The sequence below is a fragment of the Triticum dicoccoides genome, chromosome 2A (genome assembly GCF_002162155.2).
Source record: "Triticum dicoccoides isolate Atlit2015 ecotype Zavitan chromosome 2A, WEW_v2.0, whole genome shotgun sequence".
In the NCBI taxonomy this organism is placed as follows: Eukaryota; Viridiplantae; Streptophyta; class Magnoliopsida; order Poales; family Poaceae; genus Triticum; species Triticum dicoccoides.
The window spans coordinates 715,557,612-715,568,029 of record NC_041382.1 but is presented as its reverse complement, the minus strand read 5'-3'; the positions used below and the strand labels follow the sequence as shown (position 1 = coordinate 715,568,029).

At 51.8% G+C, this 10,418-nt stretch overlaps 1 long non-coding RNA gene across 1 annotated transcript; it reads left to right on the top strand.

The window, feature by feature from the left end:
* Positions 1-7,668: 7,668 nt before the first annotated feature.
* Positions 7,669-10,401, top strand: LOC119352013. The gene is made up of 2 exons (XR_005170105.1): positions 7,669-7,923; positions 9,143-10,401. It is a non-coding gene; the product is annotated as an uncharacterized LOC119352013 (long non-coding RNA).
* The last annotated feature ends 17 nt before the right edge of the window (positions 10,402-10,418 follow it).

Here is a 10,418-nt window from a genome sequence, read left to right as displayed (position 1 = left end):
TCGTAAATCTTTGCCCTCATAAAGACTTTATAAAGTAGGACAAACACTCCTCAGCTACTGGCCAAGGAGGTGGAAGCCGATGGTCGGTCAACAAAGTTTTGTACATTGCGGATCCGAGCATTAATGACGTAAAGTACTTGGATACATAGAGTCATTACACATAATTTGTGATTTTACTATGGATATTGATCCTTAATTCGGCCACCCGTGCCCGCATTAAGGCTCGGGGGCTACTGGGCTTCGGATTTATTATTTACAAATATTAAAGGGGCACATCGATCCCCTGATCTGGTGTTGCCACCCGACTAGTGTCTCGGGGGCTACTGCATTGCTTGTCCAATGCAGAAAATTTTATGTGCAATATAGTTTCCGAGGAGATTTTGATCCTCAGGTTGGTCGGCCGCACCCAACCTGAGTCTTGAGGACTGAGCACGCCTCTTTTGTGTCCCGAAGTATTCTGCCGAGCTAGGACTTGATCCTCAGGCCGATTTTGCAAATCAACCCGAGTCTCAGCGGTTACTGGGATCAGCAGTCTTATGTCATCCTTCATGTGCATCTCGGGTTTTAGATCGATACACACCTTGGGGGCTACTGGCTATATATCTCGGCAGAGAATAAATTGCACCAATAAAAAATATTGACAAAAAATTGGCCCATAGTCGGGGTGGTGCACCACCTCGGAAGCAGTCCGACATAAAGCTCGGGCGCTAGTGGCTGGCTCCATAGAGGGCATTTCCGGCATTAAGCTCGGCCAAACTCCTACAACTTTTTTGAACCAAGGTGATATGACACCTCGGATATAGTCCGGCATTGGAGCCTGGACACAGTCCGGCGTTGGAGCTCGGATATATTTCGGCGTTGGAGCTCGGATATACAGTCCGGCGTTGGAGCTCGGATACATAGTCCGGCGTTGGAGCTCGGATACATTCTAACGCTAGAGCTGGGAAGCGGTCCGGCGTTGGTGCTCGGCTGCAAAAGATACCTCGAATGTAGTCCGGCTTTGGAGCTCGGACGCAAGAGGACCCTGCCTCCCGGGAACAACTTCAAACCCGAGGTGTGGCATAAAAATAATAAGGCATTGATAAAGGCCGGAAACTTAAAGGGGCTTCTCGGGTACCCGACGTGTAAACTCGCCGAATGCATTTCGGCGATCCTCAAGATCGAAGATGAGAAGATTTGTTGAACCAGTTTTCAAGACCGTCAACCGAAGATGAAGAACAGTTCGGAAGAATCGAGGAGCGTCCCTAACTTGAAGACCGGTTCAGGGGGCTACTGACGCTGTCCTGGACTAGGGGGTACTCACCACGTCGTCTCCCGATCTATTAGATTGGGTCGAGGACCCCCGTGGCTGTATACTCATGGGCCAGTTCGGACGGCTACCGCATACAAGGAAGATCCCACAAGACTTGGCGATCGAGACAAGGACTTCTCCCCACCGGCGTATTCGGCTAGGGCTCTTGTTATCCTAGGCCTCCGGTGCATTATATAAACCGAGGCCAGACTAGTCGATAGAGATACAATATACACAACAATCATACCATAGGCTAGCTTCTAGGGTTTAGCCTCCTTGATCTCATGGTAGATCTACTTTTGTACTACCCATATCATCAATATTAATCAAGCAGGAGAAGGGTATTACCTCCATCTAGAGGGCCCGAACCTGGGTAAAAACATCATGTCCCCTGTCTCTTGTTACCATCCGGCCTAGACACACAGTTCGGGACCCCCTACCCGAGATCCGCCGGTTTTGACACCGACAATCACCATCGCCCCTATCATCACCCTCACCCGATGCCATCTCTCCCTTGCAGACGCCTCTGCCTTCGCCCACGTCATCGCACCCCTCGTCCCTGACACTGTCCCCCCCCCCTCCCCGTATGATGCCGCCACCCTCAACCTCGATACCTCAGACCTCTTCCATGACACCCTCCGAGAGAGCCACCGTCACCCCCATAACCAGCAGCTACGAGGAAGAATTTTTTACCATTTCCTTACCTAAATTTTCTTACTATGATCGAGCCATGGTTTTAATAAGCATAAGGATCCTGGCGATGGGCTTTCTAAGAGGGTGCTTGGATACGTTTTAGTCTCATGACTAAAAATAGTGGGACTAAAACTTGCTAGCCTCACCCATGCTTGGATCCAAATACTAAAAAGACTAAAATCAAGTTCTTGAGCATTTATTATCCTCCAAACCCTTCAATCCAGAACTCGCATGTGTTAAAGGAGAGGCATTAAATGATGAGAGAGAGGGCTAATACATATTTTAGTAGGTTTCCTATGACTAAAAAATTTTATCCTCAAGACTAGTCCTAGTCTCTCTTTAGTCAGGGGTGCTTGGAACTTTAGCCTCTAAAAAAACTATTTTTAGTCAGACTAAAAATAGTCCCTTGGATCCAAGCACCCTCTAAGCCAAGACTTTTTTGGTTTTAGTAAGCATAAGGAGTCATATATTTCAAAAAATGCATTTAATGTTTTTTTGGTTAGAATTCGATTTTATCCAAAACAACATTTTATTTAATCTTCCCTTATGACATGGGCTTTGTTAGGCAAGACACGAGGCAGTTTGCATTTTGTCAAGAAGATATTAGGAATCAGTTCTGCTTGGAATAACCCAAATCATGGGTTTTGGTACTGGCCATCGAGCCGAGGGGACTTTCAAGGGTTTTGGTACAGGCCACCGAGCCCGGAAGGGGACATTTGTCTTTCTGGTTGTTGTTCGTCTAAGTTCGTGTGTCTTCAGGTTGAATACTTCCGCCTACGCTACTCTTCATTGGTGGTTAATGTTTTGGTGCGCTGGTCATATGTGGCTGTAGCACGACGACTTCCCGACTGTCTACTACAACAAGTTTTGCCCGGCTCCACCGAGGGACGAGCGATGACGACAGCGTGCCTTCGACTCGCTTCAGTGTTTGTAGTCGTCGCTAGCTGGTCTACGGATCTGCATGTAATTTTTATTATTTGTGATGTTCATTGTACTACCATAAATAATTGACGATGAATAAATCAAAAGTTTTTCAAATTTTTTTTTGTTGCTGTGCGGTGATGACCTTTTATTTGAATGACCGTTGGCCCGACCAATCTTTATTGTTACCAGAGTCTTTGGAGCCGTTCGATGCGGCATTGTCATGTCCGGCACGTGCATCGTCACTAGCTCCCGGAGAGCAAAATTATTGAACGCCGTATACAATAACACCACGCACCAGAAAAAGCTGACCGTCTGGGGTTATCAAAGATCCAAAGCGTAGGTAGGTTCCAACATGCACAGTACGTAGAGATGATTAGGCCCTGCAGCCAGTCACAGGATGCCCACGAAAGCCATTCATTACTACTAGTACTAAGCACCCATGCATGCATGGACACAACGTATACGAGTCGATCGTACACCTACAGGCTAGGAGTAGACGAGTACTGGTTGCACTAGCACTACAGTGTCGCACGATGCATGCATGGCCACGTACTAGTACATATTACTATGAGTATATATATGTTTACTGGCAGCTGCTGCAACGCTGAACCATAGATATGATGCAGCGGAGGAACCGAAGCAGAAGCACAGTACGTACGTATAGTGCTGCACTATATATACGTGCCAACCGATGCGCACGTGTATGTATAGGTTGTAAACATGTCTTATATTATAGGATGGAGGCAGGGCAGAGGAGCTGATCGAGGGTGTGGTTCGAGTCGTACAATGGGTTCGTTGCCTTGCGTGACGCCTAGCTCACCGGTACGACGAGTGCAAGCCATGTACGTCAAGCTAGCTAGGCTTTTGTCTGGTATGGACCAGCCCGGGATGGTGTCGTGTCCGATCACTCCAGATAGATGAGAGAGATCCTGTTCTTCTTTCTTACAAGTCAGGTAATTTTTGTGTGGTGCGGATGTGGTCTTATATTGCAGTAAAGAAACTGAATGCACACTGCATTATGCACGTTTCTATAGTGTTCCATTTTTTTTTTGAAGCGTCACCGGGAGAGGGGTAAGTGTAACGACCCCCTCCATCTGAATTTTATTGCCAAAACCCCAAGAGAGAGGGGGGGCATCAGTTTTTACAACACCAGAACACACGCAGGGAGGGAGAGGGAGAAACAACTAGGCTAGATCATCGCCTCAACGCTCTCACCCAAACATCTATATGCGGGTGATCGCCGGAGCGGAGACGCTCTCGCCAGAGGACTGCATCTTCATGGCAGTAGCTTAGGAGCGGATCGAGGGAGGGCGTTTCACCCCGGAAGACCACCCCATTCCGGTGTTTCTAGAGCTGCCAGCAACATAGGAGGGCAAAAGCACTGGGGGAGGCCTCCCCAACCGCCGAACTCACATCAAAATCTTGGAACGAGACCGTCGAGGCGCTCGTCGCTGGTTCACCCACTCCCACTGCCTGCCAGAAAGCTCGCGCAAATGAGCAGCGGAACATCAGATGGTCAGCGGTTTCCAGCCCCGCAGAGCATATGGGGCACCCAGCGCCAGTCAGATCAACGATGGTTTTGCGGAGAAGGACGTCACACGTGTTGATCCGGCGGCGGACAAGCAGCCAGGCGAAGAACTTTACCCTCGACGACGCCCCCGTCCCCCACACCAGGGGCGCATGGGGCGAGAGCCGCCCGCCCGTCCATATATTTTTCACGGGGTGTTGAATTAGTTTTTTTGACTTGTTTTACTAGTATTTTTTGACGGTCACATATACATACGCACAATCATTCTATGAACAGATGCACATACTCCCAAAGATACTAAGTTGGCAGATCTTAGGATTGACGAAGTCGTTATATACGTCTTATAGTTGACGGGGCCATACCGTTGAAAAAATAGCATCAGATAATCTGAAATAACTGCACACTTGGCAAGTCTAAGACTCAAACTTAGGTGAGTGGTTCTGAACCTAATAACTTTATTAGGTAAATGCACGAATGCTGTATATAAATTAGTAGTCAAAGTCATGCACCGAAAGACCATGCAAGGGGGCTTTAGGCCATCTCCAGCCGCGCCTCCAGGAAGGCCTCCCTAGGCGACTTTTTCGCGCCGGCGCCGAAAAAACGGCCCAGTCGGGCGCCCAGAAGCCCGATTTTCGCCGCCTTGGGCCGAAAACAGCACCGGCGGACCCAGGCCGAACTCGGCGCGCTGGGGGGCGCCCGGGGGCGCCGGGGCATGCTGTTTTGGCACGAAAAAGCCGCGTCAGCGACTCGGCGCCTCGTCTTCCCCCAACGGCCTCGGTTCCCGCGGGGAATCAATGGCAAGGCTGCCGCCGGTCAGCCTTGCCATTGATTCCTCATGGGAGGCGCGTCACGGGACGGCGCGCCGACGCCTCCCCTCCCTCGCACGCGTACACACGGGCGCGGCGCAGCTATAAAAGCCGGTGGCCTCCACTCGCCTGTGCCCACACCAGCCTCGCCCCTCGCCGCCGTCCAGCCCCTCCCTCTCCCTACCTCTCCCGAGCGCCGCCGCCCAGCCCCTCCCTCTACTTCTCCCGAGCCCGCCCAGCCCCGCCGTCGCCATGGCAGAACGCTTCCCCAGAGACGAGGCGGCGGCCAACGGCTTCGGCCGCCGTTCGCTCCGCGAACAGGAGTCCTGGCTCCTGTTCCAGGCGAACATCCCGGCGCCGCCGGACATGCGCGCCGGGCTGACGGGGTGGAGACTCAGCGCCGGGGGAGTGCCCATTCCCCCGTTGCCCGACGCCGCGGCGAAGCCGAAGTACTTCGCCGAGGAAGTCGAGGTCGTGCGCGCCTCCCTCACCGACGCGCAACTCTCCCTCCCCCAGTACGCCGCCGACAACCACGCGGCATGGGCAGCGCTTGGCGTCCACCAACGGCGTGCCGGTGGTCGGCGGCCGGCAGAATAGCGAGGGGCACCACCTGTGGTGGGGCGTCCCCGGCCGCACACTCGAGGGCGTGCTCACGCACCTCGAGGGCGGCAACGACCCGCCGTTGGCGTACCCCCCGGTGAGGGTGGCCGCCCCGGCGCAGCACCGACGCGCCGGGCCGTGGGCGCCAAGGAGGTTCGGGTCCTCCTCCTCTTCCTCCTCCCGATCCTCATCGCACTCCTCCGGCACTCCGGCCCTGCTCGGCGTCAAGGCCGAGCCCGCGGCGGAGACGCCGCTCGGCCGGCGCACTCGCAACACCGGCATCGTCATCAACGAGGGCGGCCGGCGCGCCTCCCCCTCGTCGGCTCCTCCGCGCTTCGTCAAGCCAAAGACGGAGCCGGGGCTGGCGCCGGTGAAGGCGGAGTTCGAGGACGACGATGCAGCCCTAGAATGGGCGCGCCAGGACTCCACTGCGATGGAGAAGGCGCGCCGGGAGAAGGAGAAGGAGCGCCAGTGCGCCGCCCTACGCCGCTTCGAGGAGCGCCGACGCGGCCGCGATGAAGGCGGGGTCGTCGTCTTATGCGATAGCGACGACGACGACGACGCGCCGCCGCCAGTCCGACATGGCGACGCCGGGCAGGGGTCCATCAGGGGCGCCCGCGTCAAGGAGGAGAAGGCCGACGACGACGATGGCGGCGACGACTTCAACCCCTTTCTTTTTTTTAGATTAGGTTAATGTAATGAAAATGCGCGAATTTCGCCGAAATTTGCCATGTTTGGCCGAAATTTAACTAGTTTTTATCATAACTTCGCCGATCGATCTTTTTTTTAATACGCGCCTGGGGGCGGCCCTGGGGGCCGACGGCTGGGGACCGACTCGCCCCAGGGCCATTTTTTACGCCGGCTCACCCTCAGGCGGCGCTTTTTGACGTCCCCTTGGGCCGTGCCCTTACATTTTACGCATTGCTCGATGCAACTACGTACGGAAACTATTGTTCTCTCATCTTCCAGCTCACGATCGGTAAAATCCAGCCAGACAGCCGGCACGGCGAGCGAGCGGCGTCAGAAAGGAAGCTCACGTACGCACGCGAGCGCAAGAAGCCAACGGTTGCGGCGATCGTCGGCCACAAACGCGAACCGGTTCCTTGGAAGGCAGCCTCACCGCCAGCGCCAGGCGCCAGGCGCCAGGCAAGGACGCCGGCCGGATCGAGCGAGACCACACGCGGTCACGCCACTCTTTCCGTCAAGCCACAGCAACCCTCCGGATCGTAGCGCCCAACACGACACTTGAGAGAGAGAGAGAGAGGCAGGCATGCACAGATCTAGAGGGAAGGAGAAATGGACAAGCGGTGGCGGTGGAGGGAGAGGGGAGGGCGACGGCAACGGCAACGGCAAACATGCCATGCCTGCGGCTGCAGCGTGCAGGCGGCAGGGGATGGCGATGGAGCTACGCTGCACTGTAGTGCATTCAAGCCCAGGACACGCACAGTGCCCTCTCTGCCCCTGCCCCTGCCCTGCCATGTCTACGATCTATCGCCTATAGTGGCCTGGATCAGTCGGGTCGTACGTCGGTAGTAACGTGGTGGTACGTTCGTCGTTACCCCTGCTGGCGCTCGAGGCATGCCGTAGCGTGAGCTAGAGCCTAGAGCCGCCTAGCCCTAGCTCTGTCGCCGTCGCTCTCGCTCCATCGGCCTCCTAGTGATCGACGGACCCTTCAATGCGGCCCATAAATGCCCCAACCTCCCCTTTGTTTCTCCGGTTGGTTGGCGAATTCATTGCATGCCCCCGCGAGAGCGTGTGCTGCCAATTCCTTGTATATGTACCCACGCCATGCCATGCCATGGGCGCCGCATACCACCAACGCGCTTTGCACCTCCCAACCGGCCTCCCTCCTCGTCCTCTTCTTCCTCGGCCTCATCTCTTTATGCCTCTCTTTCCCACACTGCCTCCATGAAGGGAAAGTAAGCCAGCGTCTTCCTCATTCTCTCCGGCCACTCTCTTCCCCCATCTCCTTCGCGCCGCCGGCGCGCGTGAAACAAACAAATCGGTGCTTTCCCTCCTGGTCGATCGTCGTCAACCATGCTTTTTTGTGCGTCAATTCTTGGGTAAATCCTGCGAACCTGGTGAGTTGTGCTCCTCGGCTAGCTCCTGTAATTTCGTACCTGCGAGGGGAGTGAACGCGGTATTGGTGCGGTTCAATCAGAGAGCTGGTGCCCCAGGAGACAAGGGGTTCCGCCCTTCGATTGAGCCGTGCCAATATCACGCGGTTTCTCTTGACTCGCATCCTCCTTCCATGCGCATGCATGCTTGGCAATTCCATGGTTTCAATTAAGGTAGCTATCCGAGGAACTAGCTAGTACTATCGATTGATTGGATTTTTGTAGCATGGAACCTTTTCTTTTGAAAGAAGGTTTCAAATTTGCAATAGTATGTCTGAATGTGTGACATGTAGAGTTTCCTGAATCACAATGTAATTAAGGTACTGATTCTCTTCCCAGTATGTTAATTTCTGGCGTTGTTGCTTAAAAATGACTAGTGTTGCCGTGTTGGTAGTACAAATTAGTAGTACTGATCCTTTGTCGAAAACACAAACATCGTATATATAATTATCGGATCTGTGGCATGTTATATTTCAAGTCCTGTTAATTATGCCCCTTTTTCTTGACTGTGTTGTGACACAAGTTTGCCTACGCTGCTGTCCTTGATTTCATGCTGGCAAAAACTTCCACACGCACACTTCGATCCCATTCTACCATCCAGAAGTGGTCTAGTACTCTAGTCTAATTATTTAACGCAACCTGTAAGTCATAAGGATTAGCTAGGTACCTACAAGTTGATGGACTAGGAAATCCATTCTATAAACTTCCCGCTGCTTAATTTCCCCCCTCTGTCTGGTATCAGTATGCACTATGCAGTAGCGAAGTTGCTCAGGTTTCGCTCAGTATAGCAATTGGCTCCCGAGGAACAGCATAATTAAAGACTATTTAGTATAGTACTTAGTTAAGATTGACTGGAACGACCAAAAGATCCTAGTACAGATACAGACAGTAGTGCCCCGTTGTTTTGCCCAAAAACACGAAAAGGCTTATATAAGTGGCCACTAAGGAACACCAGTCCACCCACATTCAGTTGAGTCTTAATTACCTATAATGGCCTTTGTTGGAAACACTGTGCTAATCACCTACTACACTATAATGTTCTTAGTTGGAAACAGTTGCATGTTCTGTAAAATTGCCTAGTACTACTCTTACATGTGAAGCCAGCTTTCATGTCCCTCCTTCAGTTTCCTGGCTTTATTTGTAAGAGAAGCCAGCTACTCAGTATTCTGATTTGTCTGTGTAGTGATGAGCGGGCACTCCAGGTGATGAATTAGAGGGCACTCCAGGTGATGAATTAGATGATTCTTGGTTATCTTTGCCCGGTACTACTGTACAATCTTCCAGTAGATTAACGTTCGTTACTACATGATGTCTATATATTTCTGGCTTCTGGGGACCAAGGCAGGGGATGTGGTGGTCAAGACTTCATTAAGAGTATACAGGCAAGTACATTACAGGGTATTCCATATAGCATGCGGATTCTGGCTATCATTTGAGGATTTGAATGAAAGCTTCCTCACGCTGCCACAGTTTTTTGCAGAACAATTAATGCATGAACCGAGAAATTATTTGGAGTAGGTAGAATGGTCTATAAAAAGGAATTAGTCAGAGGAGCAGCTAGCAAAACGTCGTTGTGATTCGTACGAAACTAGTAGTTGCAAGAGCATTGCAGTTTGCACCTGTAAAAACATCCCTCTGAATTCTAAACAAGTTACAGAATACGTATCACACTGGCATGTGGATATTAGTTGTAATCGTTCTTGTATTTCCTATTACTTGTAGCCTACTAATTCTTGGGAAAAAGAACGTGCACGTGAGAATACTACCACACATGTTTAGGGAACCCTCGTGATGACGCGAATCTTGACTTGTTCTATGCATCCACCATCATCACCATCTACAACGGCGAGCAGGCTCCTTTTTGGGAATCCCCTTGGATCAATGGTGTGCGGCCTAGGGAGATCGCACCGTTGATTTATGAAGTTGCTGACGGAAAAAATTGGAAGGTGGCTGCAGTCATGAAAGATGGAGCTTGGCTCTCCAAAATCAAGCTATTCACCAAATCGTCTTCCTTTGGGTCAATTTGCGTGGGGTCCATCTCAATATTGGCATGAACGACAGCATCATGTGAAAGCATACGACTAGCAGACACTACTCGGCAACCTCTACTTACAAGGTGCAATTTCTCGGCCTTACTAGCTCGAGTGCGGAGTTTGTGGTTTGGAAGGTTTGTGTTCCTAATAGAATTTGGATCACCGATAGGTTGACAAAGCAGGTGGCCAAATTGTGGGATGTGTCCTCTTTGCAAGAGGGAGAACGAACCCATTAGTCATCTTTTCTTCAAGTCTCACTACACCGTTAGGCTATGGAGTGTGATTAAAGAGTGGCTTCATATCGACACCATTGATACATCCTCGTGGAATGCGACGTGGCATGTCTCGGAGACCCATTGTACTAATAGAAAGACCATGGCTTTCCTCATCATGCTTTTTTGTTGGGTCATTTAGAACGAGCACAAC